This window comes from Pongo pygmaeus, chromosome 17 (assembly GCF_028885625.2).
Source record: "Pongo pygmaeus isolate AG05252 chromosome 17, NHGRI_mPonPyg2-v2.0_pri, whole genome shotgun sequence".
NCBI classification, from domain to species: domain Eukaryota; kingdom Metazoa; phylum Chordata; class Mammalia; order Primates; family Hominidae; genus Pongo; species Pongo pygmaeus.
The window spans coordinates 76,328,884-76,356,168 of record NC_072390.2 but is presented as its reverse complement, the minus strand read 5'-3'; the positions used below and the strand labels follow the sequence as shown (position 1 = coordinate 76,356,168).

At 37.8% G+C, this 27,285-nt stretch overlaps 1 protein-coding gene, 1 non-coding gene and 1 pseudogene across 3 annotated transcripts in view; 1 reads left to right on the top strand and 2 right to left on the bottom strand.

Moving 5' to 3' along the window:
* Positions 1-11,982, top strand: part of LOC129018793 (large ribosomal subunit protein eL30-like) — a 66,058-nt pseudogene extending 54,076 nt beyond the window's left edge.
* CDH20 (cadherin 20) overlaps positions 1-27,285 on the bottom strand; it is a 223,918-nt gene that overhangs the window by 138,412 nt on the left and 58,221 nt on the right. The gene's annotated exons all lie outside the window — the stretch shown is intronic.
* LOC129019244 (U6 spliceosomal RNA) lies at positions 26,186-26,294 on the bottom strand. The gene has a single exon (XR_008495575.1). It is a non-coding gene; the product is annotated as a U6 spliceosomal RNA (small nuclear RNA).

The window sequence follows — 27,285 nt, the reverse complement described above, 5'->3', positions numbered from 1 at the left end:
AGTCATCTTCTGTTTTTGGTAGTTGTGGCATAAAATATTGTTTGCCATCCAATATCCATTATTTGCTTCTTCTTTCCTAAGGAATCCCATTATTGGTAGTGGCAGTGTACCAGCTAAAAGGCTATAAAGGCCTAGCCTTCCTTGCACCTAGGTGTGGTCATGTGTCTTTGTCCCGGCCAGTGAGATAAGCAGAAATGCCATTGGTGACACCTGGTAAAAATGCTCACAGGACGCTGACTAATCTAGGACATGCACACTTTCTTCCCTAGGCCCATTTTTCCTTCTTGCCTGTCATATAGATGAGATGGCTGGAGCAACAACAGCTAAATTGGATAATGAGGCAATCCTGAGAATGACAGAGCAGAAAAGTAGAAGGATACTTGTCCCTAATGGCCATGACGCTGCCATTTCTAAGGTTGGACTGTCTCTCTCTGGACTACATTTCTGTGAGAAATATACCTGTTAAAGCCATTGCCACTTTAGGTGGAGTATATAAAGGGACACAATCCTAACCGAAATGGCAAATGTTATTGGTTTTCCCATGTTAGTGATACAAAATTTAGTTCTAAAATAAAGCTATGTCATTGGTATGCCATTAAGTCCCATTGGATCTGATTTGCATTTGAAATTTTTAAAAATGGTTTTAACTATTTGTAAGGACTGATAGTTTATTATTTATTCAAAGCCTTCCAAAGAACAAAGAGAAAATTTGCTATTACTTTAAACAGAAAAAAATTAAATCTTGCAGTTACTATATAGGCCCATTAAACCTTTTGAAAATCCAAGATACATAATGAGTTCTTATAGTGATCTTAATATTTTTTTTTACATCTTAGAACATTGTGCTAGTACATCATCTTAGGAATTATTTCATCATTACTCATCAATTATTAACAATTAGGCTAAGCAGACTAAAATACTAAGACATAAGAATCATGGAATTCCCTAAATTTGAGGCTGAAGAATAATATATTAGTAATTCTTCAGCTTTCTAATTACATTGCCCAAAGTATTATATCATTTTTTAAGAATAGTATAAGAGGAGATGGAAGACACCATCTTTGTGGTCTGCTTTTAGCTTCCATTAAAAAGAGTGAAGAATTTCAAAGTTTATATTTTCTGCCCAAAATGATAAAGGAAAGAGATAGATACATCTGGTTCAAAAATTTAAGATGAATCAATGCATACATGCAAAGAGGCAGAGAGCAGCATTCTACTTTTGAGTGATGATGTTGAAATTAATCATACACACAAAAATTGAGATTATGAGTTTTTGGAGGGTGATATTCTGCCTGAATTTTCTCCAACTCAAGAAAAGATGAGTGAACAATACATTTCTAGGGATACAAAAGAAAATATGGTATTTTCATTCAGTTTGTCATTCAGTAAGGAAGGATTCAATCCAGTCCACCCATATTTTCTGATGGGACTCACACAAAGTGTGTGACAGTGCTATTTCATCCTTTACAATGCCTGTGCTCCAGCATTTACTTGACCCAGTGAAGTGTGCCGTGTTTAACTTCTTATGAAATTTTAAATAAGTTTTTCATTATCTCTTTATTGTTCCGTAAATTATTTGTAAAATGACTTAAAATATATATTTTAGAAAGGACCCATTGGACTCAGATGATAAATGCCGATGATTTTTTTCTGGTATGTTGGGGGTTAATTGAAAATAGATAGCCAAGTAGATGATAAATACACAGTTAATGATAGTACTAGTGAATAAAAATGCTAGAATATAGCAAAAAGTCACAAAAGAGGTTACATATATAGCTGGGGAAACATATCACATCAAAACCTTTTCTCATTATTTTAACTTTGACTTGCAAATGATGTCATTGTATACATGTTGATATTTTTCCTGCATTTAGAATTTCTTACTGTAGGGAGTTATTGTTTAATGGATATGGAGTTTCAGTTTGGAAATACAAAGTTCTGGAGATGGATGGTGGTGATGTTTGCCCAACAATAAAAATGTACTTAATGCCACAAAATTGTACACTTGAAAATAATTAAAATAGTAAATTTTATGTTATTTATATTCTATCCAATTATAAATATTTAAAATTCTTAATAATTATTTTAATAAACAAAAAAATTCTCACCTCCTCTTCTCTGACAATCATGTACATTAATCAAATTAAAACTTAAATTGGTTTCTATAAAATGCTTTCATTGAAGATTTGTCCCATTCATGCCTTTATTTTAGGTGTTCTCCACATTTTTAGACAGAATTACTATACTATATGGATAGTATACTATACAGATAGGCTCATGTAAGAAAGCAAATGCTAGCATAGAGAATCCCAAATCACTCATTTTGACACTTGTATACAATGCAGGCTATATTAATTTGAGCACGCTATACTATACTGTTTTCAATTAATATGCATAAAAAATCTAATTAAACTAGAAAATGATGAAGTGCCCTAATTCCTTTAGTTCTTTTGGAGCTACTGTCTTGTGCAATGTGAGGGTCATAGGAGATGAATACATTCACACGGCTGAGATGAATTAGTTTTGCTGAGTAGCTTCCCTTGTGCTTCTCTTGTTTCTGAATCAAGCTGCATGTAACAAGACTCTGAGATCTTATAATTGAATATTCAGCATCCAAGACCCCTTAGAGTCCACACTTTGCATCTGTTCCTTACTTGTCTGACTTCCCACTGGCTTTATTTCATCTCTTGCTATCTATAGTACCAACCACATCGACATTTGGTAATTATTTTTTAGTTTCTAAAATACGATGGAGGGACCATGCAGTCTACAAGAAGACTCATTCATAAGAATTCAAATAAAAGACAATTTTGATTAAGACCAGAAAGCATGAAAACAACAGAGCAGAGTGAGAAATAAAATTATGTCTACATCAAAATTACGTTTCTCTTGACCTACTGAGGTGTATTATGAACAGGTTTCCTGACAAACTAATTTTCTTATGCATACTGCATTATACTAAGATGTATGGAATTTGCATAATAAACCGTGACACAGGAAAAGTGTTTTGTGTGTTCCCTTTGAAAATTTTTCTCCATTTGTATGCTTCATGTTACCATCACATTTTTAAGTAGACTCCAGTTTTTCCTAGGAAATTGGAATGCTTTAGTACTCCATTCATTGCAGGGATTTTCCTGCAATTTTTTTTTTTAACATTTCCACCAATAGGTTCCTTTCAGAACACCTACCGAGGATATAAAAAATATATTGTAGTTCATTGTATTGATGTCAACAGAACTATGTGTTTTCACCCTGGTGTGATGTCAGAACAATGCAGTGCATCTTTCACTGTGCCAACTCATTGGAATAAAAGACCCATTCAGAAAGAAACCCTTGGATGGTCACAGTTTTTAGGAGTTTTTATGCACGGCCACACAAGTTTATAACTTTAAACTTTTCTTGCAGTGCATTATAGTTTCTTCCCATTGCTGCTGAGCTTTCATATTGAAAGCGAGTATTTTTCTATATAGTAGCTGAAACGTCTATTGATCCTTTGGTTAAAAAAAATAAAAAATAAATATACTTTCTAGAATGATTGCATTCCAAGGCCAGGGTTAGCACATTTCATTCATGCTATTTTCTAAAACCCCTAGTGTGAAGACTGACAGCAGAATGTGGATTTCATAAATCCCACCATACGATTTCTGAAACCCCAAAATTAGAGATTAAGAGATGCGGATGTGGATGGTACAGTGGATGCTTTGAAGATGAAATTAAAACACTTTGTATTTGCATGTGTAAAATAAACATAAAGCATTTCATTTTAGGTAGTTGGGGTTTGCAGAGAAAGATAAAATAAGTACTCTGCTGTAGTTCAGGGATTCGTCTCCTTCTCCTGACTTCATTTTTTGTTGTTGTTAAGCTTTCACTTTCTTAATTACAAAAGTTAAATGTGACTATTGAAGAAATTGGAAAATACAAACATAAAGTATAAATTAAACTACCTTGTAACCTCTTTCCTACCTGACCCAGAGATATCCATTGTTCACATACTTGTGTGTATCCTTCCTTGGAGTATGTATGTTGCAAATATGGGTCATACCCAACATATGATATCATAGCCTCATTCTAATTGGTATACCATGAATCTTTTCCTATTTAAATAAATATTCAAAAGCATCATTTTTAATGGCTGTATTTTATTATAGATTAACTATTTAAAGCAATAGCTTAATTATAACACTTGGGCTATTTTTATTTTTTAATTGCTATTTAAAATCTTTTTTGATTCCACTTCCCCTTTCAGCTGAATCACTGTGTCTTTGCGCCACCCATACTTCTCCAGCAGATGGGTTGTTGGACTATTCCTTTTTGTTTGTTTTTCTATTTATTATAAACAAACCTGTTATAATCTTTTCTGGACATATATCTGTGTACATGTTGAGTATTTATATAATATAGCTTCCTAGAAGAGTAACAAGATGTGTGGCTTTTTAATTTTGATAAATATTTCCAAATTGTTGTTAAAAGGTTGTACCAATTTACACCCTCAACAGCAGTGTGAATTTCCATTTTTCTGCACTTTCTTTAACATTACAAAATTCTGCCAACCTTATAAGTAGAATATGTTGCTTAATTTATATTGCCATAATAATTTTTAAAACTGATAATCTTTTCAATGTTTATGTCCGTTTGTATTTCCATTTCAGTGAATTTTCTCTTTGAATTATGTATATATTTTTCTATTAAATTATATCTTTTTAACTGATTTATGGAAACTTTTAACTCTTTGTTTTCTATGTCTGGCAAATGTGTTCTTTCAATCCATCACGTATCTTTTAATTTTACTTATAGTGCTTTTTTTTTTTGCCATAGATGTGTTTTCTTCATTTTTTCACTTTTTAAAATTATTTTTAAAATTGTTTATTTCCATAGGTTTTTGGGGAACCGGTGGTATTTGGTTACATGAATAAGTTCTTTAGTGGTGATTTGTGAGATTTTGGTGCACCCATCACCTGAGCAGTATACACTGACTCCAATTTGTAGTCTTTTTCCCCTTACCCCTTCCCACAACTTCCCTCTCCACCCAAGTCCCAAAGTCCACTGTATCATTCTTATGCTTTTGCATTGTCATAGCTTCGTTCCCACATATGATATTTGGTTTTCCATTCCTGAATTACTTCCCTTAGAATAATTGTCTCCAATCCCATCCAGGTTGCTGCAGATGCCATTAACTCATTCCTTTTTATGGCTGAGTAGTGTTCCATAGCGTGTGTGTGTGTATATATATCTCACATATATACACACACATACATATCACATCGCAGTTTCTTTATCCACTCATTGATTGATGGGCATTTGGGTTGGTTCCACATTTTTGCAATTGTGAATTGTGCTGCTATAAATATGCATGTGCGACTATCTTTTTCATATAATGACTTCATTTCCTCTGGGTAGATATCCAGTAGTGGGAGTGCTGGATCAAATGGTAGTTCTACTTTTAGTTCTTTAAGAAATCTCCACACTGTTTTCCATAGTGGCTGTACTAGTTTACATTCTCACCAGCAGTGTAGAAGTGTTCCCTTTTCACCACATCCATGCCAACATCTATTATTTTTTGATTTTTTTTATTATGGCCATTCTTGCCATGTACTTTTTTTTTTTTTTTTTTTTTTTTTTGAGACGGAGTCTTGCTCTGTCGCCCAGGCTGGAGTGCAGTGGCACAATCTCGGCTCACTGCAAGCTCTGCCTCCCGGTTCACGCCATTCTCCTGCCTCAGCCTCCCGAGTAGCTGGGACTACAGGCGCCCGCCACCACACCCTGCTAATTTTTTGTATTTTTAGTAGAGACAGGGTTTCACCGTGTTAGCCAGGATGGTCTTGATCTCCTGACCTTGTGATCCGCCCGCCTCGGCCTCCCAAAGTGCTGGGATTACAGGCGTGAGCCACTGCGCCCAGCCCTGCCATATACATATTTTTAATTGCAGTACAAATTCAGTCATTTTCTTCATGAGCTCTAGGTCTTATGCCTATGCTGAGAAAGGCTATCTCCTTTCAAAGATTATAAAAATACTTACATATGTTTCCTTCTAGGGCTATTATGTTGTGATATTTAATCTACTCGAAATTTGTTTTTGCTTAATGGTAAGAGGAGGGGATCCAACTTCATGCTTTTTCCAAATAATATTTAGTTGTTTTTAAACCATTTATTTTCCATTCCATCATTTGCCACTGATTTTAAATATCAACTTAATATATCAAAAGGTCATATCTCTGTTCTCTGTTTAAATCATATACTGTTTTAATTATTATAGCCTTATATGTGTTCTGCTATGTGGAAGGAAGAAAATGGCATTACTTCCTCAAGCAAAATTGTTGGGTCAAATTGATTTGGGGTTCTGGGAAGGCTGAACTAATTTACAGTTTCACTAGAAGCATATGCAAATGCTTATTTCGCCTCACCTTACTAATACTTGTACATATGTATTTAATGTTTTACATGTATTTTTTAAAATTTCAAATTTCATAGATAAAAATGTTATGTCATAAGCTTTATTGTACATTGATTACTAGGATAGCTGAGCTCTTCTTGATACTGTCATTCAGTTTTGCTATTATTTTTTAATATTTTCTATTCAGTTTAATGTGCTCATGTTAGGAGACCTGTGTGTTTTAGAAATGGCTCATGCTTGAACTAAGGAGAACACAGTGGTTGACCCAGGACAGGACAATTCTGAAAGCAAAAACTAAGGAGCTCCCTGCCTCTAGGAAACATAGTAGGACAATAGTAGTGTCAAAAGGCAAAATTACAACAAATTTACTTTCATTATCTGAATTGGCTTTTATTTACAATTTAAAAATCATAAATAAGATTCTAGCACCTGGTTCTCAGAACCAGAAAAGGTTCAAAGAATTCCCTGGCTGCAATGTGGTCAGACGTCTATGGACAGAAAATGGAAGTCACAGGGACAGTGACTTCCCTGTCACTGTCATAGGCAACAGGTTGGTGTTTTGCCTAATTCAAATCAGCTGGCTGACTGTGATTGGCTGGAGCTCAGCTACTGTGATTGGCTGGAGCTCAGCTACTGTGATCTGTGATTGACTCAGACCAGCTATTAATATTTGTTACTTGGGTAAACTCCTAAGTTAGGGTTTAGTTAATGTACTATATTATGTTGCAGTTCATTACTTAAGGACTTAGGACAGGGGCATCCTCAGGCACAATTTTAATTTAGTTTAACAGTTGCCAGCCTTTATTAAGCTTTGTCTTAAAAGCTTTATATTCTCTGGCTTATGAGATCTTCTCACTACTGTGTGGAGGCACTATGTCCATCCCCACTTTCTAATGAAAAACTGGGGCTCAAGGAGATACACAACTTGCCTAAGGTCACAGAGCTGGCAAGCGGCCGGGCCACTTTGTGAATCCAAGTGGTGTGACTTCTGAGTCCAAATGTCCCCATCAAAGGGTCTGCTGAGATGTGCCATCCTTTCCCCGGGACTGCCACAGGATCATGCTGAAGGAGCCTGTCCCAGGCTCAGGCCAGCAAAGACAGAAACAGGTGCCTGTCCCCTTAAAAGTCAGGGTCTTAAAATCTCTGGAAAAGTGGAGATGAGGTTGCGGAGTGGGACACAGAAGCACTGTAGGGACCTCCCTTCTCCACAGTGAGAACTGTCTGGAAGACTTGCATGGTTTATGGTGGCAAAATCATGTATTAACGAAAAAATTTCTAAGCAACCAGTTCAAAAATGCTCAGAATGGGTTGGAGGCATAGCATAGACTTCTTTTCAAAAGTAAAGACATTTTCAGTTTCTGTAAAAAGTCATCCTTTCCTGGAAGGGGTAAGTTGTAATTATTTATTCTTTTAAAAATATAGAGTCAGATGCTACTGTTTTTTCTGATTAAATTTGTGCTTGCTTTTAAGTTGTAGTGTGGCAGATGAGGAGCTGATGCTAGAATTAAAAAGGTCTGGTCTGTCTTTTTTTGTATTAGTATTATCTTTTATCCATACTTGTCAATTTTGTGACGTTTAGTTTAGTTAAAATTAGACAATCTATAAGTCCACATAGTGCAATTTGACTTTTTGAGTAAAAAAATAGGTGGTGGGTTTTATTTTTTTTTTTTTTTTTTTTTTGGCTTCCACAGTTGGCTAAATTAAGAGGACCAAATGGTTTAGCCAGGGTTCTGATTAACAACTTGTTGCTGACTAGTTTGCTATCTAAAGTAATGGGGTGAGAGGAGGAAAAGAAAAATCAATCTAAAAACTAAACTGGTAAGAAACAAGTCTTAGACTAGTTTACTTGATGGTTGTACCTTGTACATAGGTCTAAACTGGGATTTGAAGTGTCTGTGGCCACCTCTATGAAGAATAATGTTAAAATCATATATCATTCATTACAACATTGATCAATGCTCGCTGCTCTCTCAGAGGGAGCTGGATTTGTGATATAACATTGTAGAGGAGAGATTGAAACCAGAGATCATCCAGCCTAAAACCTTATGTCTCTCTTAGTTCCTTCTCTTTGAAAAAATGGCACATCCCAACAGTTACTTATGCAAAGTTCTAGAAACTACCTTTGTCCTACAGTTCTCACACTCAATAGATACACCAGTACTGTCAGTTCTGAACCCAAAATGCATCTTGATTCTTAATTTTCTCCATAATTTCTGCCACCATCTTCAAACCCTTATTTCTTGCAATTTTTTTTTCATTAGCCTCCTATCTGGCCTCCCCACTTCTATTTTCCCCGTTAATAATTTATTAACTCAGTATCCTAAATGATATTTTAAAATGTTTTTAAAGCTCTTTCGCTTTTAAATTTTTTATTTTGAAATGATTTTAAATTTATAAAAAAGTTACAAAAATAGTGCAGAGAGTTCTCATATATTCTTCATCCAACTTCTCCTAATTTTAACATCTTACATATATAACCAATTTTGGAAAGCAGGAAATTAACATTGATGTAATACTATTAACTAAGCTACAGGCCTTATTCGATTTTCACCAGTTTTTCCACTAATGTTTCTGGTCCAGGATACAATCCAGTGACCCACATTACATTTGCTTGTCATATCTCTTTAGCGTCCTTCAATTTGTGACAGATCTTTAGTCTTCCTTTTATAACATTGACATTTGTTAAAAGTACTGGTCAGTTGATTGATAGAATGTTCCCCAATTTAGGTTCATCTGCTGTTTTCTATGACTGGATTGGGTTATGCATTTTTAACAAGAATTATCACAAAAGTGACGTTGTGTCCTTCTCAGTACATTCTATCGGTGGCTAAATGCCTTGTTAAAGATATAAGTTTGATCATGTTACAAACCTTCAGTGGGTTTCCATTTCTCTGAGGATAAAAGGCAAACTCTTCTAAGATCCTGCATAATTTGGTCCCTGTTACTTTAACATGCCTTTTGTAAGGGCCAATACAATTTAAAATTAAGAGTCTTAATTCTTGTTGTTGAAAATAGAAGGAAGGACTTCTCCCGCCCCAACCTCTTATTCTTAGAGCATTTACTTAGAAAACTTGTAATTGTTAACTTCTTTCTCTGTCTCTGTGAAATATATGTAAATCTTTTTGAAAGCTAAATAAGCTTCTGGCCAGTTTTAGACCCAGGAATGTCTTTCTCAAGGCCCTGGGAGCCATCTTTTTCAAATGGAATCAAGGAAGATAGTGCCCCTATTTCTCCATTTCTGTGAGAGGGCATGTGCCTCACTCCAAGTTGCAAACCTATCTCTTATCATAAAGAGAAGTTTATTTTTCTGTTGAATAAAGCCAATAGTTAACACAGATGGTCACCTCAACTACCAAGTAAATTTAGGAAGAGCTATGTGTGACAAATGATGTTGCCAAGTCCTCTTACTTGAGGACTAGTTATTGTTTATCTTGATGACAAGTATGTACCACATGGTAAGAGGATGAGATGTCTTTTGAATTTTGGAATCTCTTAATGGATTACCTGTGATAGTTAACATATTCAATGCTTTTTCAATAATAAGATTACTTTCTTTCTCTTCTAGTCTGTAGAGAGGTTTTCTGTGTTGGGAGGAGATTTTGTTTTTAATGATGTTTCCCCAATACTCTTTCCCGCTGACTTACTATGGCTTTATTTCATGTTTCATAAAGTGCAGAACTGTTGCTTGCTGTATAATCCTCTCCCTGAATTCCTCCACTTTCCTCCACCTCTTCGTTTAAGTAGCTCCTTTCACTCTCCAGGACTAAGTTCAGATATAATGTCCCTAAAGACACCTTTCTCAACCACCCTGTCTAAGGAAGCCACCCCTTCCGGAGATTCTATCACATTATCCTGTTTCTATCTTACAGAGTATTTAATACAACCTGTAATTATTGTACTTATTAATTTGTTGATTTATTTATAGTGTTCTGTCCTCCACTACAATGCAAGCTGTAGCAGGAAGAGACTCCCCTCCAATCTGTCCAATCTCACCCCATCTATCTTGTTTATGGCCGAAGCCTTCATACCTAGAGCAGTGCCTGGCACATAATAGGTGCTTGATGCATATTTGTAGAATGAACTAATGAGTGAGATGAGACTGATAAGCAGGTTAGGGTAGTTAAATAATGGAGATGTCCATTTTATCCTATTCCTTATCAACTTGTGAAAGTCTCAACAAGCAAGTTTTAGCAGTCTCTGTATTTAACGAACACATAAAATAATTATATTAAGGAAATAATACATGAAAAATTCACCTTCATACTTGAACAAAAATGGGCCCGAATGCTTATTTTGAAAAGGAAAATCTGTGATTTTTTTTTTAAACCCACTCAAATATTTTAGGAAAGCTTTCATGTTAATTCTGGATACAGCTGGGGCCATTTGAATTGTAGCATTGACTAATTGGCCAGTGTGAACATCAATTAGTCCTGAATAAAGAGCAGGAGATGAATGCCAAGAAGGAGGAAGTGGAGACTCAGATTGTTCAGCAAATCTACTAGGAATCTGCACATCCTAACAGACAAAGAAGGGACCTTCTGCAAGACCCTTGAGACAGTGGAAGCCTTGAAATTATGCTGATATTTGAAGGAAGGCTTAACACAGTGTTTCTCAACCTTAAGCATGTGGCACAGTCCTCTGGAAGGTTTGTTAACACAGGCTGCTTGGCCTCATCCTAGAAGTTTCTGATTCTGTAGGCCTTGGGACCCAAGAATTTGCATTTTAACAAGTTCTCAAATGATACTGCTGACATTGATCCAGGCTCCACACTTTGAGAACCACTGCTTTAAAGCACTGATTGACTAGAAGAACCTGATGGAATTTGTTTATAATAGTTTTTTAAAATTTATTTTATTTAATTATTTAGAAATAGGGTCTTGCTCTGTCACCCAACCTGGAGTGCAGTAGTGTGATCATAACTCACTGCAGTCTTGAACTCCTGGGCTGAAGCAATCCTCCTGCCTCAGTCTCCTGGAGTAGCTTGGCCTACCACAGCTAATTTTTAGGGTTTTATTTTTATTTTTTAAAGATGGGGGTCTTGGTATATTGCCCAGGCTGGTCTCAGACTCCTGGCCTCAAGCCATCTTTCACTTTGGCTTTGCAAAGTGCTGGGATCAAAGGCATGAGCCACCAAACCCAACCCTATAACAGTCTTTTAAGAGTTGACAATGGCCTTTCTCGCTCCCGGGCCATCTTAGCAGCAGCTCTTGGTTGGGGGCCGTCCCGCACCTAAGGCAGAAAGATAGTGGCTGCAAAGAAGACAAAAAAGTCACTGGAGTTGATCAATTCTAGGCTCTAACTTGTTATAAAAAGTGAAAAGCACGTGCTGGGGTACAAGCAGACTCTGAAGATGATCAGACAAGGCAAAGCGAAATTGGTCATTCTCTGTAACAACTGTCCAACTTCGAAGAAATCAGAAATAGAGTACTATGCAATGTTGGTTAAAACTGGTGTCCATCACTACAGTGGCAATAATACTGAAGTGGGCACAGCATGAGGAAAAAAACTACAGAGTATGCACACTGGCTGTCATTGATCCAGGTGATTCTGACACCATTAGAAGCATGCCAGAACAGACTGGTGAAAAATAAACCATGCAAAATTTCCCCTTAATAAAATTTGCCGGAGCTTGTTAAAAAAAAAAAACAGTTGACAATTTTTTTTTAATTAAACAAATGTTCCATTTTTTTAACTGCCAAGGAAAAGGGTCTCTTTTTTATGCTCCATTTTTAAAGGTCCCATCTCTGTATCTCAGCTCTCATTTATTGATCATGTACTAGTTATACACATTATTTTATTTAATCTTTAAAATTGGTGGGTAAATCCTTATTTTACCCATGGATTATTATTGCATCTTGGGTGACAGAACCAAGATTTCATATAGCATTTTCAATATCTTGCCTCATATCACGATGTAGAATTTCATTGCTCCCTACAGATCCACTCTGGATTTCTATATGTGGGAGTCTGTAATATGATATTGAAGAAATCGGCTGAAAACTTTCCCTAGGGGTTTTCCTCCTTAACCAGACCTTATTATATTTTGGTGGGTTAGTGGCCTTTATTCTCAAAACAAATAATTAAAATTCAAGATTCAAAGACAAAATACACCTATCTTTTTAAGTAATAAACCATGTATTTCTCTGATCAGATGCATTACTCCTCACTCTGGAATCATAGAATTTTCTGTTAGTAGTTTCTTTATTTTTTTATTTTTATTTTATTATTATTATACTTTAAGTTTTAGGGTACATGTGCCCAATGTGCAGGTTAGTTACATATGTATACATGTGCCATGCTGGTGTGCTGCACCCATTAACTCGTCATTTAGCATTAGGTATATCTCCCAATGCTATCCCTCCCCCCTCCCCCCACCCCACAACCGTCCCCAGAGTGTGATGTTCCCCTTCCTGTGTCCGTGTGTTCTCATTGTTCAATTCCCACCTATGAGTGAGAGTATGCGGTGTTTGGTTTTTTGTTCTTGCGATAGTTTACTGAGAATGATGATTTCCAATTTCATCCATGTCCCTACAAAGGACATGAACTCATCATTTTTTATGGCTGCATAGTATTCCATGGTGTATATGTGCCACATTTTCTTAATCTAGTCTATCATTGTTGGACATTTGGGTTGGTTCCAAGTCTTTGCTATTGCGAATAATGCCACAATAAACATACGTGTGCATGTGTCTTTATAGCAGCATGATTTATAGTCCTTTGGGTATATACCCAGTAATGGGATGGCTGGGTCAAATGGTATTTCTAGTTCTAGATCCCTGAGGAATCACCACACTGACTTCCACAAGGGTGAACTAGTTTACAGTCCCACCAACAGTGTAAAAGTGTTCCTATTTCTCCACATCCTCTCCAGCACCTGTTGTTTCCTGACTTTTTAATGATTGCCATTCTAACTGGTGTGAGATGGTATCTCATTGTGGTTTTGATTTTCATTTTTCTGATGGCCAGTGATGGTAAGCATTTTTTCATGTGTTTTTTGGCTGCATAAATGTCTTCTTTTGAGAAGTGTCTGTTTATGTCCTTCACCCACTTTTTGATGGGGTTGTTTGTTTTTTTCTTGTAAATTTGTTTGAGTTCATTGTAGATTCTGGATATTAGCCCTTTGTCAGATGAGTAGGTTGCGAAAATTTTCTCCCATTTTGTAGGTTGCCTGTTCACTCTGATGGTAGTTTCTTTTGCTGTGCAGAAGTTCTTTAGTTTAATTAGATCCCATTTGTCAATTTTGGCTTTTGTTGCCATTGCTTTTGGTGTTTGAGACATGAAGTCCTTGTCCATGCTTGAATTGTATTTTAAGTTCCAGAATACATGTGCAGGATGTGCAGGTTTGTTACATAGGTAAAGGTGTGCCATGGTGGTTTGCTGCACCTATCAACCCACCATAGGTATTAAGCCTCGCATGCATTGGCTATTTATTCTGATGCTCTTCTTGCCCCCCACAACTCTGACAGTGTGTTCTTCCCCTCCCTGTGTCCATGTGTTCTCATTCTTCAGCTACTACTTAGAAGTGAGAACATGTGTTGTTTGGTATTCTGTTCCCGTGTTAGTCTACAGAGGATAATGGCTTCCAGCTCCATCCATGTCCCTGCAAAGGACATGATCTCATCCCTTTTTATGGCTGCATAGTATTCCATGGTGTATATGTACATTTTCTTTATCCAGTCTGTCATTAATGTGCTATGGTGAATAGTGCTGCAGTAAATATACGTGTGCATGTATCTTTGTAATAGAATGATTTATATTCCTTTGGATATATACCCAGTAATGGGATTGCTGGGTCAAATGGTATTTCTTTACCCATGAATTATCTAAGCTTCTAGGTAGTGTGATTATTGCACAGTGGTTCACTTCTGACCAGTGATATAGCTGGTGCTTCCACAGGGCTCTCTGTCTCCAGGATTAGGCCTCTTTTTGCTACAATGCTTCTCAGCCTGAGATAAAACTAATTTTAAGACTAATTGGTAACACCTTGAGGTATTACATGACTGAAGTAGAAATTACTTATCAGCCTGATCTAACATAGAAGGCTGGTTAAGGCAAAAGTCCTAATGTGAAGTGTTACATCTAGGTGTTTTGTTACCCAAGAAACATGGTAGCCTTGTTTCTTAAGAAGTATTTTAAAGATAACTCTAGCAAAACACTCATTTTCTACATGAGTTTGAGTAATTTGTCTAAGTGGCAAAACCAAACTGACCTTTTTTGCTTAATTGCCTACATGATTCAATGAATTCTCTATCGAGAGACAGTAAGACCAAACACGTTCTCCTCAACATCCCAGAAATGCATGGATCACCTTGAAAATCTCTGAAAAACTAATAAAAAGAAGCAAGTGACTGAGTGACTGAGTTCATAATTGTCTCCCTTTCTCTAAGCCAAAATTGATGGCCAGGAGGAAGGCATTGAAAGCCAGTACATACTGACACTATTTATAAGATCTTGATATTTTAGACTTGTATTGCACCATTCATCCTGGGATCATAAAAATGATTGTTAAAATTTATACCATATTAGTCTGATTAACCCTGAGAAGGGTAAAAATAAAGGATTGAGGAGAAATATTTATTTCACAAGGGTTAGGACTTTAATATACAGAAAGCTGCATAAATCTGCAGATGTTCTAATTAGATTCAGCTGAACTGCTTCAGAATGCACGATAACATGGATTTACTCTGCCAACTACTAAGAATAACTTTTCTGGTGTAAAAAAATGTTCAAGTTTCAATATTGAAACATAAAATACCCCAGCCCAGGGGATAGATTCGTTTCACATCAATTTCTTCATTGGCTCAAATTTCTCTAGCAGTTAAGTTGCTCCCTTATTATAAGACTTAAGCAGAATTTTCTAAATGGTACCCTAATGGTACTCTTCTCAGGTTATAGTACCTGGAATCCTATTTTCTGTTAATAGTTAAACATTAACCTTAGATCACTGTAATACCATCAGGCAAGTTATTCATATGGTGCTTAATTTATAATCAGGGAGTAGTTTAGGCCAATAGAAAATCTGGTTCATAAAGAGGATGACATTAAGGAATCAAGAGATGTATTTCATGAGGTAGTTTTGCTCGTCAAATTCCTTTTTTTTTCCCTTGAATATGTGATGGTTTTTAAATCTCAGGAAAGTTATTCCTTTGTGCTGGCAGGGGAAATCTATGTTGTCCTACATTTGGAAGTTTTTCAGTAAATCTTATCAGAGAATTTGCTGAAGCCCAAGTTACAGCAGGGTGAAGAATGAGCCTTCCTCTGGCATGAGAATCCTACTGGATCCCCAAAGGCATGGGGATCCCTTTAGTGTCTAACTTTGAAAAGTTCCATCAGCACCAGAATGCTTTCCACTTCCACAGAACCTGGGGGTCAGATCCAGCTGCGCCTTCTAATTTATCTGTTTCTAGGTCTGAGAAGGCAAGGTGAGGGAAAATGTCTCTTTACAAAGGGAGTCAAGGGGAAATGTGAGAGAGGCTGTGACTAGAACCTTATGTTCCATTGCCTGCCCCTTAGATAAACCAACCTTTGGTCAATATTCCCTCAATTATATTTGATAAGCCAACCTATTATTCTTAATTAAAATGTTGGCAGGAAGTATTCATGTAAATTTTTGCCAAGGATTTATTATAATCTCCTTGTTTTATGGTTTCCTATTTTGAATAGTGAAAGAATAATTTCATAAACGCTTCTGAAGGAGAGTCTCTTGTAAATGCAAATTTTATCTCCTTCATAATCTTTTTGATCTCTGTGAATTTGCATGGAACAAAAATACATTTCTCAAATATGCTGTGTTTTAATTTATTAATAAAAACAAAATAGTTGTGAAAGGCATTTGTAGGAAATTGATTTGAAATAGATGTTACCGTGGCATATGCATTAGTCTGCAACATTAGGAACAATGAACATGGAAAATCAACATTATTTATAGACTTACCAGCTACCTGTTACTGTAGAATCTGAAGTCAGGGATATTATAAATATGTAGAGTCATGTCCTAGCATTTACATTTAACCCTTGGTTGTCTAATATCTAAGTCACTTTATCTTGTTTCCCTGTTATCCTCTACATAAATATATGTGTGTAAACACGCACACAAACCCCTGATCATTGATATAAAAACAACAGCAACAAAAACAAAAACGGGTCACTAATGTATAGAACCCAATAGTGCCTGTAACATAAACGAACGCAATAAATGTGAGTTCCTTCTTCCCATCCTAAATCCCTTTTCTTATTTCTTGGGCATTTTCCTTTCTCTCCTCACTTTTATCAAAGGATAGGTTGGGAATTTAAAAAAGATGGAACTGGAATAAGCTTATTAGAATGCTTTGCAGCACATTGCACAAGGAAATATTGGCAGATGAGTTTGAACATGGGTAAAATAAGTACAAGAATGATTAGTGCCTCTTCTCATTCCAAGATAGTGTCCTCTATTAGCATGGATGCTGGAGATGCAGCTGCACGGAGCGCATAGTTTGATATGCCAGAGGTAGGAGATATTCCAGGGAGGGCCAGCCCTTCAACGCATTAGATCAAATGTTCTCAGCCCGAGGAAGCCAATCCCTCAACTCTAAGGTTAAGTCTAAATAGCAGCCACTTCCTCTTTCCCGCTAAATACTTATTATGAGTCAGACCCTTGTCATTTGGGGTTTCGAGCCAATGATAATAATCTTTCAGTTTATATCGAATACAATTGGGACACCAAAGACTGACCAGAGCTCATTCTTTGGTTCTCAATCCCAAGATAGCCTTTATTATATGGTCCAAGATGAATAACTTCCTAACACTATGACTTGATATCTTTACACAAGAACATTTGCCTTCTGAGAATTGAATCCTAGAAATAAAATTGTGCAGGTATTAGGGTGATGCATTTACCTGAATCTGGCAGAAGCACTTTCGATCCAGCTAACACAATTATGGAACGAGAGGAGTGTAGAGGTTGTGTTCCCTTTGTCTCTTTTTCAGTGCAGAAATTACACTGTGGTAGCAGGATTTCCTTTAAATCTAGGTTCGATAGATATTCCATCTCCCTTTGCTCATTTTCACTCGCACATAATCTCTGTTATGCGACATATATCAGAGAAGAGAGTCCTGCTTTTGCCTTTAGGTCTTTCACAAGTTAACTGAAGAAAAGAATGAATTTTCAGATTGACTGTTATTTCACTAATCATATCTGCCCCCAAGTTAAGCAGTATCTACTTTGCCTTGCTCTGTCTAGACCTGACAGTCTAGACAAGAGTTAATGCTCATTAGCAGGCTGGAGAGGCCCCATGGACCTCCTTTGCCAGATAGTGTGATGTTTTCTTCTTCTGATAGAATTTGGAAAGAGGCTGAGACTACAGGTCAGAGAGGTGGACATACAACAGGAAGCAGCCCTATTGTCCCCTCACTTGGTAACAGTCTCACAGTACAGCAACACATTCAGATCCCAGGATAAAAGCAGGTGTTTTGCTTTAATTAAGACCAACAAAGACTTTTCTGTTCTCAATAGGCTTATATTTTTAGACACTAAGGTAAGGAGGAAGGGAACATTATCCCATTCTGTGCATAAAAATAAAGATTCGGCATGAACTGCATAATTAAGAACTGAAAGGGGGAAATGCAATTCAATTAAAACTGACAGAATAATACACGGAATCCATGACTTTATTTGGTGCTTAATGATGATACTGTTTTCATTTCATTATACATGAGTCATAACCAGCTTTGCCTTAGTGTAATTGTATTTTTTACAGAGTAAACCAAGGTATGCAATTTGCAGTAGACTCATCAGTTAAAAAGAGGCTGATTTAAGATGATCATAAATTGATCCCTGAGACTGAAATCAATTTTTTTCCATTCCAATGTATTAACTTATTGGAATGATGAGTAATTTTAGGCAGGAGTGGAAAGAGGCATTGGTGGGGGAGGTGAAGATCAGTGAACAAATATTAAAGACTGATTTCCATGAAAAAAATGGCAGTAGTACATTTTCCAGTGGGGAAACAATGTGGTGATGTAATTTTGATCCAGTGAGCTGAATAAAACATGATGGGATTTCAGGCTGGAGAAGAAAGGTATGAAATGTATCATTGACACAAAGTCAAGTGTAACAGGGAGATATCATTTCCATATGTGGCCTTCTAGCTATATGGATTTTAGAATTGGAACATGAGACCCAAGGAAAGCAGAAAGAAGACGTTAAATTAGAAGTTAGGCTACTCGAGTACTTTATGGAATTAATGGTGGAATATAGAACATGTTGCTGCGAGGAACATTCACTAAACTTAGACGTCCTGCTCTGTGAGGTACAGACAACTGCTGGTGTTCTGTGAACCCCACTGAAAACCCAATGTGTATTACTAGTGAATTACTGTGCAGTCAGGATCAGAGAGGTTGGTCACTGCAAAATGTGTCTGACTTATGTCTTCATTCCATTAGTCATGTGGATAAAAGTTTCATATTTTCCATGCTTGACTAAACTTCAAATGTACTCTATGAACAGGTAGATGAAGGGACTCTCATTTACCCATGATAACCCCGTGCTCCTCAAAAGCTGATAAGTTTGGGCCAGGGAAATAGTAATTTTCCCTTCATCATGGGGTCAAGGGGACCACCCTGTCTTCCCTGGCAGTCTTGTGCTGGCCACTCAGAACATATTGATATAAGCCAGATCTTCCCACAGTAAATACATCCTTCCAACTCATTTCTATTTGTTAATATTAGTGTAATCTTCTTTCTTACTGGGCCATGCTTCTTTGTGACTGGGCCATGCTGACAATGCCATTGATTCCTGTAGAGTGACCTGGAGTGGACAGAGGAAAAGCAAACCCAACAGAAAAGTATATACTCAGGAGTCTCAAAGCCCACAAATGAATAAAACAAGAAGGCCTGTGCTCTGTAGATAGGGGAGACCATCTTAAACTCGTAATAACTCATCTGTAAGAACCATTTTTATATCTTCTTAAATATCTTATATTTTCCTTTTTTGTTGTTGTTTTTACACATTCAAAATAAAATGTCAATATGCTGATCAGCAGAAAGGTTTTTCAGACACTTCCATAGATTATCCCTTAAATACTTGGCTCATCATTTAATCTTCTAATTATGATCTCCTAATCATAACCAGCTACTTGAGTAAATATGTACATATAGATATATGTATATAAATTAAGACCATAATTAAATTGATATTACTCTTTTCAGGTTCTGGAATTGTTGGCAAATTACATAGTTTTTATAGGATGATTAGAAACAAGAACTATCATTTACAAAGCAGATAAAACTACAAAATTAGAGTAAATAAGACATGTACCATGTATGATTCGTATACTAGTTGTGACCGACAAATATTGACCCATTCAGACTCTCATTCATTACAGCCTGTAAACAGCACAATGCAATTGCTAGATGGCTACACAGGATAGGGATGTAGTTAGTTGGTACGAGGCCATAAGTTCCGCTGCCCTTGTTAGGATTCAAACAAATAGCCTTGATCTTGTTGCATTCTGACTTAGCTAGCAGAGCAAGTGAATCACAGTCGGAAGACTACATTTGTTTGGAGTTGTAGCATTCATTCATTCTTTTATTAATTCCTACTTTCAACAAAAACGTTTCCTGCATCTCTTACGATTAAGGCATTATGCTAAGTGCTACATACTTCTTTTAATAAACACTTTTTAGTACTTACTGTGTGCCAGGCATTGACTCATTTAATTCTCGTAATGACTCTATGAGGTGTGTTTCCCTCATTTTACAGATGAGGGAACCAAGTCACAGAGGTTGAGTAACTTGCCTAAGGTTACACAGCTAGTAAGTGGCAGAGCAGAGATTAGAACCCAGGTAGGCTGGCTCCAAAGTTTGTGTTCTTAACCACAAGACAGAGGCAGTCTCTGTCCTCCTGGAATTTACAGTCCAGAGGGAATACAGACAATAAACAGGCAAGCAAGAAAGAAACAAAAAATGATGAACTGTAACAAGCAAGGTAGTGGAGGGTGATGGGTGGCTACATAGGATGGTCAGGGAAGTGACATTTAAATGGAGGCAGGATTGGTTAAAAGGAGCCAGCCAGAGAGCCCTGAGAGTATCCAGGCCCTGGGAGGGCCTTGGATGCTCAAGAAACTCCACAGGGCTGCAGGGCTGCAGCAGGCAGTCATGTGCTTTGTTGCTTCAGGAGCGGGTGGGCCAGGCCAGGAGGACTCCAGGAAAAATGCCTGGAAGAAATTTTATGAGGCAGAGAAAATTATTCTCCTGGATGAGATAAAATATTCCTTCATTATGGGGAGGTTGGGTGAGGATGGGAAATAGATGGAAGGGGAGTAAGGAGGGCAGAGATGTAGGTGGGTTCCAGAGAAAGTCTTAGGGAAGTAGTCAACCCCCAAGAATCCAGAAGATACTAAGGTTGGGCAATCTGTTTCTTATATCCTAGGCTAGATGCCCATGGAAGCAACACCTATCTCTCCCACTAGAGTAACTGGCAGCACATTATATCTGGGGTCTTGGATAGTTTCACAGAGACTCTGGTGCCCAAGTACAGCATAGAAACCAAATAGTTCATGGTCCTCGGGAACATACATAGTGGCAAGAACAGCCAGGCTTGAAGGGATAAACAGACAGCAATGAGAGATGTCTCAGAGGAGACTGTGTGGACAAATTGCAAATGCCTTCAGCAATGTCTTACTACTATGAAGGCTTCCCCTGGCCCCAGGAAGTTAAGTCAACCCCAGGAAAAGCAGAGTTGCTGTTTGCTGGGGATTAACTGCCTGCTACCTCTGCAGGATAGAGGCTCAGAATGGAAAGGGAATAATGAAAAAATAAAGTTGGTGTCTTGCACATGTGTGTTTATGGACTGAAGTTCCTACCTGCTTCATGTGGAGATATCTTCCAAGTTTGCTAAAAATTCACCTGCAGCACATATCCACACCCTGGGTTGATTACAAACTCCAGGATGAAAGCCAAGTCATCTGGAGGCAACACGTGTAACCCTGTGGGAGAGCTGTCTAACAGAAAGGAGCTCGATTCCTAGAAGTCACTGTTGATTCTGGAAATATCAGTGGGCTGTGATGAGGCTGAGTTTGAAAAAGTACAAGAGAATGTTTTAAGCCCTCTGAGCAGATAAAAACTGGTCTTTAGAAAAAAGGATGAACAGGTGAAGGTACCATAGAGGTTTTAAAAAATTGTTAATTTTTAGTAAATTAAATTATTGATCTCCAGAAGAATACCTAGGAAGGAAGAGTTTGGAAAATGATTTTTATGGCTTCTAACTTGGATGGTGATTTTTCTGAATGAACTAATACTCTTTCAGGAGAGGAAAGGGCAATACTATTAATAGCAGCAGCCACTAGAGAGAGAACACTCTTCTGTAGTCTCTCTAAGAAATAGCTATTAAGGTTAAAGTGAATTGAATGCCCTCAGTGGTGCTTGTTCCTAATTTACCAAGATGTACCTCTCCACATGGTGTGTGTGCATGAACACACACACAGTGTGTGAGTGCACAGGAGAGATACTATGCCTGGAGAGAGATTGGGGAACAATCTTCACTTCACTGCAAGGCCAGTGCACAGTCTCAGAGGGTGATGGTTTCTAACACTATCGAAAAAGTAGCTGGGATTACAGGCACGTGCCACCACACCCAGCTAATTTTTGTATTTTCAGTACAGACAGGGTTTCACCATATGGGCCAGGATGGTCACGATCTCCTGACCTCATGATCCGCCCACCTCGGCCTCCCAAAGTGCTGGGATTACAGGCATAAGCCACTGCGCCTGGCCAAGGTCATATAATTTTTGTAGTGAGAGCATTTGAAAATATATATATTTTTACTAGTAGATAAATTTATTTCAAAAAATACAAAGCACATATGACAAAACATTAACATCTGTGATCGGAGTAGGGGATCTTTTTAATTTCAGAAGTTGGAGGTAATACAGATTTCGGAGTTGACAAGGCTGGAATGTGACCAGGGGCATCAGTGGTTCAGGCCTTGTGAAGGAGAAGGTCATTGGAGGTAAGGAGATCAAAGAACCAACAATCCAGGGTTGGGATGGATCATCCCACATGTATGGAAGGCATCGACAAAGAATATGGTCATTAAGGTGCAGATGAAGATGACTCAGTCCTAAAAACTCACATAATAATAGCTAATGTTTATTCAGTGCTTATCAAGTACCAGGCACTGCACTATGAATTTTATATATTATTGTTACATTTATTTTATAGATGAGAACAGTGAGGGTTACAAAGGTTTGTAAACTTTGCCAAGCACCACTGCTAGTGAGTGTGAAGTCTGTTAGTTCTCAGACCCAGACAGCCTGGCCCCAGAGCCTGCATTCTTTACCACTTTTCTCTCAGTATCTGTGAATGATGTAACTATGGCCAGGGGACAGACGGCAGAGGGTACAGTGTGAACCTTAAAGAAGTGGGAGGTTTTGCAAAGGGAAGAGGAAGAAGTAGTCTTGAACAACTCAAAGTCTTGGCCTTGAGGCATGAGGAGTGTGAATGAACAGTAGTCTCCACTGAAGGTAGCTGCAGATTCTAGACAGTGGTTTCCTCCAGGGGAACACAGGTTCCTCTTAGGTCAAGGAGGTGGAAGGACTATTCCAAGAAAAGGTGGAGAATATTGAAATACGCCAAGGCCAAGCAGGAGGGTGGATGGAGAGAGACAGGGTGAGGGAGGTAGTCAGATGCAGAGATTATATGAGGATGAAGATAATGGTGACAACTGCCAGGTGGGCTCAGCCCTCTGGCAGCGACATTGGTAAACACCATGGAGGCCCTGAGGAGTTTGTTGCTCTACCTCTATTGAGGCAGCAAGTGGTAAAGCAGTGAGCATATTCCTTCCTAGAGCTGCAGTAACAAAGTACCACAGATGGAGTGGCTTAAACAACAGTAATCTGTTGTCTCACAGTTCTGGAGGCTGGAATTCCAAGATCAAGGTGTTTGCAGGGTTGTTTCCTTCTGAGGGATGTTCCAAGCCTCTCCTTTGGTTTCTGGGCATTTGCTGGTGATCACTGGCATTCCTTGGGGGTGTAGAAGCCTCACCCCAATCATTGCCTTCATCCTTGCATGACATTCTTCCTGTGTGTGTGTGTCTGTGCACAAGTTTCCCATTTTTATATGGACCCCAGTCATATTGGATTAAGGCCCACCCTAATGACCTCATCTTAACAACTAATTACATCTGTAAGAACCCTATTTCCAAATAAAATTGTGTTCTGAGGTCCTGCAGGGTAGAACCTCAACAATGGAATTTTGGGGAGACAATCCTGACTATATAACTGTGGTGTTAGGGGCACCGCTCACTCCTGGCCACTCGCATTCGATTGGGAATCTGTTCTGAGCACCTGAGCATTCAAGGCACTTTCTGGGTATAGCAGGGAACATACAAATGAATGAAACAAAATCTCTGGCTCCCAGGGCCTGAACTTGGGGGAGGTAGAGGGAGTGGGTAAAGTATGACAAACTCAGATGCCTAAAACACAAGTCAGATCTGATTAATGCTGTGAGATACCATCAGATTATTATGTAAATTAAAAAATTAATGAGAAGCAGAGTAGGGCTTTGGACTTAATTTGGTTTATTTTTAAATTTTGCAGGTAAGGAATCTTAGTTCTAGAAATGTTAAATGGTCTGCTGCAGGTCTGCCAACTGGAAATATGCTCTTTCAGTTACACCATGTATATAAGCACACATCCAACCCCATTTTCTATTATGTCAAACGTCTTTGAGATGTATTATTTTAAAAATTATTTTTATATAACTGGTCAGGAAAATGATTACCTAAACTTATGAACATGAAGTAGCAAATAATGTTTAAAAGAAGTCAGAGACATTTCTATGACAGTGACTGAGCTGTTGACTAAATATTGACTATAAATCTTCAACCACCCACTATCCACAGGTGCCAATCTGCCTACAGCTATACACAATTAATATAATTTGTATTTGATGCCAAAATGCACTGTAAGTTTCTTGCATCCTTAAAAAATAAAACCATTAGCCACCTTAAACCACTGCAGTCGTCTTCTTCAAATATCCTTCACCTTCTTAAGTGAGGTAAGAGTAGCCTACCTGGGAGAAACGGCTGGGCTCTATGCAAAGGCCTGGATTCTTCACTGCATTGACAGATAAACATTGACAATTCCAAATTTTAAAAATACATTGTTGAGCTGGGAGCCACTTGATGGCTGTGGGAAGCAAAATGTCTGTCCTGAGTTTCCTAGGTGGGTATGGCTGGATTTGGCGGGCACTGTGAAGTGTGGTGTGGAAAGCCTAGAAAAAGAGAAAGAAGATGAAGGGGTAGTTGATCTTCCCCTTTTCTGGTTTATAGTGAAATTTTTCAAGAAAGTGAGACTATCTTAGGAACATGGCAACAGAGAGTAAGAAGAAGAAATCTGGAATCAATTCAACATTGAATTTCTGATTTATAGTTTACAAATGGAAAATAAAACTGGCTTCATTATGGACAACATTTAGGAAGTAAGGCCACTAGGTTCAAGAGGGTCTGGTTCTCAGCATCAGAATTCCACAGTTTGCTGCAAATTTGACTTGGGCAGTGATCCTGCCACTGGGGATGACACTGCCCTCTTGTTTCTGGAAGTGAGGTGCAACAGCCAGACAGTGCACAACTGAGTCTCTGATTTGGGAAGGACAAATATACTAGGAAAAAAATACCTTGCTGCTTTCATGGTTCAAAATTTGTGATGAATTATCCACATTTTTTTACCATAGTAATTAAAAAGTTCTTATAGCTCTTCGTCTATTTCTTACCAATTGTCAAGTAATAGAGTAGCAAATCCTTATTCTAGCCTTTCCTTTCTTCACTCAAGATGCTTCAGTGTCTGATCATGTCAGTCCCTAAAATGTGTTTAATATATAGCAAAGATATAATGATGAGGAAAAGAGACATGGTCCTTGTCCTCAGCATGGAGAGGGAGATGGATAGTCATGATATAATCTAGAAATACATAATTCCAAGCTGTAACAAGGTGACTGAGGAAGAAGGAAGAGAGCTGTGAGACTACAGCCTGTCCTCTGTATCCATGGGGATTGGTTCCAGGACTCCCTGTGGATACTTCAACCCCTCAAGTCCTTTACAGCCAGCCTGTATCCACAGCTTCTGCATCTGCAGATACCGACTGTATACAAAAGGGGAGCTGATTTAGAGTGGGTAAACCGGGAAGACTTCCCTGAGGACATGACGTCTGTGCTGAGTGCATAAAGGTCTAGAGGCATTAATGGGCACAATGTGGAGATGGGAGGTGGAGTGTGAGCAAGAAGTTTCCACACAGAGAACAAGTGCAAAGGAGCAAGGTTGGAGTCGGGGGTGGGGTGGGGTGGGAACAGAACTGAAAAGGTCACTAGAGCAAGTGGGAGAGAGAGGCAAGAGAGGGGGCTGGAGGTGTGAGCAGATCAGGCAAGGGCAGTAACCCTTCTGAGCAATGGTAAGCTATTACAATTTTTAAGTGAGGGGCAAAAGATTCAGATGCTAGCATTGTAGGACTTTCCCCACAGCTGCAGTGTGGAAGATCAACAGGAGGAAGGCATGAGAGGAGGCTGGAGGACCAGGAGAGAGAGGATGTTGCAGAGTAATGATGGAGATGGAGGACGGGGATTGGGTCAAGAAATATTGAGGTAGAATAGTTTTAGAATCTGCTTTTTCCACTTGACATATTGTGAATCTCTGTCTTTTTATCTTTTTTTCAAATTTTTGCCTGATTTCATTTGTTATTGGATTATTATGTTTTCTTTTTCATTTGTATTTTTTTTTTCATTTTAAGTTCCAGGATACATGTACAGGACGTGCAGGTTTGTAAAAATATGGAATGCTTCACGAATTTGCGTGTCATCTTTGCACAGGGGCCATGCTAATCTTCTCTGTATCAGTCCAATTTTAGTATATATGTGCTGCTGAAGCGAGCACCGTGGGTCTGTCTCTACATTTCAAAAATGTTGATCTCCATAATCAGGTCTCTATGATAGTTCCTTGTATGGATCAATTATTACATATTCAATAATCTCCTACTGATGGACTTTTTTCAATTACAAATGACTCTGCAAATTGTATTATGTATTAATTGTCTGATTGTTCCCTTAATGGATATTTTATATTAGTTGCCAAACCAACTCTCAGAAACATACTAGTTTATTCTCTCACTAATAGCGCATAAGACTTCCATTGTCTATCCCCTTTCAAACCCCAGTGTATTGTCAATCTTTTTAATTTTAGCTGGTTAATAGGTAAACAAAATTCAGTAGTTTAACTTGCATTCTTCTGATTACTCATGAGACTGGCCATCTTTTCATGTGTTTACTGACCATTTCTATTTATTATTTTGTAGATTATCTATTTCTTTTGCCTATTTATGTCTCAGGATATTCTTTTCCCTGTTGATGAAACATAACTTTTTTGTAACCCTTTGTCATATGTACATAGCAAAAGTGTTTGCTAGATTTTTGTTTGTGTTTTAATTTTGTTGACAGGGTTTCCTATTCTACTTTGTTCTGCTTTTACCATATATATATTTTTTTCACTTCTAAGTAGCGTCTGTCATCTGTCAGTGGTTTTCTTTATGGTTGTAGTTTTGTTGATATATTCAAAAGGCCTTCCTCACTCCAAGGCTAGAAAAAGGTTTTCCAATGCTATATTTTCTATTATGAATTTATTTGGAATTCTGTGTGAGGAGTAAGGGAGAGACACTTATTTATTTAGCAAGCACCTAGGCAATTGTCTTGAATAACCACTATTTCCTTCCCTAACCTAGGCAATTGTCTTGAATAACCACTATTTCCTTCCCTGATTAGAAATGCTATCTTTTTTATTTACCAAATCCCCAAATACATTTGAGCTCAATTCTGAACTCTGTATTCTGTTTTTGATCTCTCATCCCCTGTGCCAGATTCACGCTGTTTTA